We start from the raw sequence: 4,202 nt of genomic DNA, 5'->3' as shown, positions 1-4,202 counted from the left end.
GCTCCTGTTCCCGTGCTAGCTCCTGTTCCTGCTCCTGTTCCCGAGGTGGCTCGGACCCCGGCTTCTGCTCCTCTTCCCGTGCTAGCTCCTGTTCCTGCTCCTGTTCCCGAGGTGGCTCGGACTCCGGCTTCCGCCCCTGTTGCCGAGGTGACTCGGACTCCGGCTTCCACCCCTGTTCCCGAGGTGGGTCTGTCTTCTGCTCCTGTCCCCGCTCCGGCTCCTGAGGGGTTTGTCCAGTCTGCCCGGCCACCCAGCTTCCCCCAAGACTCTCGGCCACGTCTGCCGGGCCTCCTGGTCAGACCCCTGAGCTCTCAGCCACGTCTGCCTGGCCTCCCGGTCGGCCTCCTGAACTCTCTGCCACGTCTGCCCAGCCTCCCGGTCGGCCCCCTGAACTCTAGGTCCTGTCTGCTTGGCCTCCCGGCCGCCCCCCTGAACTCTCGGTCCTGTCTGCTAGTCTGGGATCCGTCCCATAAGGAGGGGGTTCTGTCATGTTTTCTGTCATGGTTTAGTTTCTTGGGTTTCTGTTTATTGTATTTTGTTAAGTTCTTGGTTTTTCATAGTAATGGTTAGGGTTTCCTCGTGTGTATATATAGCCCTGCCTTCCCCTTTGTTCCTTGTCGTGTCATACTGCTTGTCTGCCATGTCCATGTTTCATGTCATAGTTTTTTCATGTTTTCGATGTCTTGTTCTATTTTTTTCAGTTTTTTGGTTAGTGTTTTGGTTTTTGGATTTCCTGCCTTGTCAGCAGCGTCCTTAGTTTTTGTCAGTGTTGTTTTTTTTTTGTATTAAATATCTTTTTTGCCTACTCCTGCCTTTGAAGTCCTGCGTTTGGGTCCTAAACTCCCAACCACCCGTCTTGACAGAAAGAAATATGAAAGAAAGATGAAAAACGAAAAACGAAAGAGTAAGAAAGAAAGACAATGAAAGAAAAGAGAGAAAGAAAGAAGAGAGAAAACGGAAAAATGAAAGAGAGTAAGAAAGCGAGAGAGAGAACGTAAGAAAGTCAGAGAGAAAGCAGACAGAAGGAAAAAAGAAAAATGAAAGAGGGAAAGAATGAAATACAGAATGAAAGACGAAAGATTGAAAGAAAATAAACAGACAAACCTTTCACTTTCAGCTCCACTCTTTTCCATCTCAGGACGTCTCTCTCCTTGTTGTAGACCATAGAGATGTATCTTCCACTGTCTCTCTTTGTGGGGTATTTCAGGGTCAGACTGAGGTCTCCAGTTTTCAGCAGGTCTTCATTCATCTTTGTTCTGTTTCTGTAAATCTGGTCCTGGTCTTCAAACTGGTCAGAGCCGTTCTGATACACATGGACCTTCCTGAGGGAAGTGTCAATCCACTCCACTTTAGCGTTTTCAGGCAGCTCTGCGATTCTGAAGGGAAGCTGAACAGACTCCACCCCATCCTCCACCTTCACCTGGTAGACTGAGAGGATAACAAATCCCATCATCAGCTGTAGAGACAGCAGCAGCAGCAGCAGCAGCAGCAGCAGCAGCAGCAGGTTTTCATGACTTTATTGAATGATTGTAGAGAAAGCTGAAGGACAGAAGCAGATGAGAGCAGAAGGAACAGGACAGAGATCTAGAAAGGTGTTGCAGATGATCAGAGTCTTGATGGTTGGTTGTTTGTCCATGCTGCTTCACAGTAATGTCTCCTGTCAGTGTGGAGCTGCTGTCTGCTGCTTTTCTATCTGTGGATCTAACATGACAGTGACAGTGAAGAGAAGAAGAGTTCAGATCCTAACATGTCTTCAGTCTCTTTGTCTCTCTGTGGTGTCAATGAATCTCAGCTCCATGCAGCATTTCAAACATAGAAAGAAAGAAAGAAAGAAAGAAAGAAAGAAAATAAACAAACAAACCTTTCACTTTCAGCTTCACTTGTTTCTTCATAAGGATGTTTCCCTCCTTGTTGTAGACGGTGCAGGTGTAGGTCTCTGTGTCATTGTCTGTGGTGTATTTCAGGGTCAGACTGAGGTCTCCAGTTTTCAGCAGGTCTTCATTCATCTTCGTTCTGTTTCTGTAAATCTCGTCCTGGTCTTCAAGCTGGTCAGAGCCGTTCTGATACACATGGACCTTCCTGTTGTCTCTGTCCTTCCACTCCACTTTAGCGTCTTCAGGCAGGTGAGCTGTGGTTTTGCAGGTCAGCTGGACAGACTCCTCCCCTGAATCCACCTCCACCTGGGGGACTGAGAGGACAACAAATCACATAATCAACATTACAATATTCCAGACCTCATCCTCCTGCTGCCAGATTCAGTTCCTGCCATGTAACTTCCTGATCCCACACTTCCCTCTTTCACTTCCTGTCCATTCACAGTCCTGTTGTTCCATGCTGTCAGTCCACCTTAGCAACACAGTGTCTCTTCACATGTCTAAAGCGTCTGTCTTTGTTGCTTCTTCTTCTTTTGGTTTATTTTGTGTCTGGTTTGACCTCTACTGTTTATTTTCTAGTTATTACAACCATTAATAACTACAGCCACCTTCTGTTGACTAAATGCAAACAAGATCATTCTCTCTAAATCAGCTCATAACACACCAGGTTCACATTTTCTGTTTTGAAACAATTCAAATGTTTTCTCCAGAGTCATGTGAGTATTATTCTAATGGTGTGACTTGACTCAAAGCTGTGAAAGAACAACTACTGGAGGATTGTTATTAGACTTATATTGGTACAGACAGATGGAAAATCACTGACCTCTGACCTGTATCTACAGTACTGAGAGAAATAAAAAAGAAAGAAAGAGAGACAGAAACAAACAAACAAACCTTTCACTTTCAGCTCCACTGTTTTCCATCTCAGGATGTCTCCCTCCTTGTTGTAAACTGTACATCTGTATCGTCCACTGTCTGTCTCTATGGGGTATTTCAGGGTCAGACTGAGGTCTCCAGTTTTCAGCAGGTCTTCATTCATCTTCGTTCTGTTTCTGTAAATCTGGTTCTGGTCTTCAAGCTGGTCAGAGCCGTTCTGATACACATGGACCTTCCTGGGGTAAATGTCCTTCCACTCCACTTTAGCATCTTCAGGCAGCTCTCCGATTCTAAAGGGCAGCTGGACAGACTCCTCCCCTGAATCCACCCTCACCTGGGGGACTGAGAGGACAACAAATCCCATCATCAGCTGTAGAGACAGCAGCAGCAGCAGCAGCAGCAGATTTTCATGACTTTATTGAATGATTGTAGAGAAAGCTGAAGGACAGAAGCAGATGAGAGCAGAAGGAACAGGACAGAGATCTAGAAAGGTGTTGCAGATGATCAGAGTCTTGATGGTTGGTTGTTTGTCCATGTGCTGCTTCACAGTAATGTCTCCTGTCAGTGTGGAGCTGCTGTCTGCTGCTTTTCTATCTGTGGATCTAACATGACAGTGACAGTGAAGAGAAGAAGAGTTCAGATCCTAACATGTCTTCAGTCTCTTTGTCTCTCTGTGGTGTCAATGAATCTCAGCTCCATGCAGCATTTTAAACACAGAAAGAAAGAAAGAAAGAAAGAAAGAAAGAAAGAAAGAAAGAAAGAAAGAAAGAAAGAAAGAAAGGAAATAAACAAACAAACCTTTCACTTTCAGCTTCACTTCTTTCTTCATCAGGATGTTTCTCTCCTTGTTGTAGACGGTGCAGGTGTAGATGTTGGTGTCTCCATCTGTGGGGTATTTCAGGGTCAGACTGAGGTCTCCAGTTTTCAGCAGGTCTTCATTCATCTTCGTTCTGTTTCTGTAAATCTGGTTCTGGTCTTCTAGCTGGTCAGAGCCGTTCTGATACACATGGACCTTCCTGTTGTATCTGTCCTTCCACTCCACTTCAGCGTCTTCAGGCAGGTGAGCTGTGGTTTTGCAGGTCAGCTGGACAGACTCCTCTGCTGAATCCACTTCCACCTGGGGGACTGAGAGGACAACAAATCACATGATCAACATTACAATATTCCAGACCTCATCCTCCTGCTGCCAGATTCAGTTCCTGCCATGTACCTTCCTGATCCCACACTTCCCTCTTTCACTTCCTGTCCATTCACAGTCCTGTTGTTCCATGCTGTCAGTCCACCTTAGCAACACAGCGTCTCTTCACGAAAGCGTCTGTCTTGGTTTCTCTTTGTATCTAGAGTACTGACCTCTGACCTCTGACCTGTATCTACAGTTCTGACCTCTGACCTCTGACCTGTATCTACAGTACTGACCTCTGACCTCTGACATTTATCTACAGTACTGACCTC

Source organism: Chelon labrosus (assembly GCF_963514085.1).
Source record: "Chelon labrosus genome assembly, chromosome: 1".
Taxonomy (NCBI): Eukaryota; Metazoa; Chordata; class Actinopteri; order Mugiliformes; family Mugilidae; genus Chelon; species Chelon labrosus.
The sequence above is the reverse complement of the archived record's forward strand: the minus strand, read 5'-3'. Positions refer to the sequence as shown.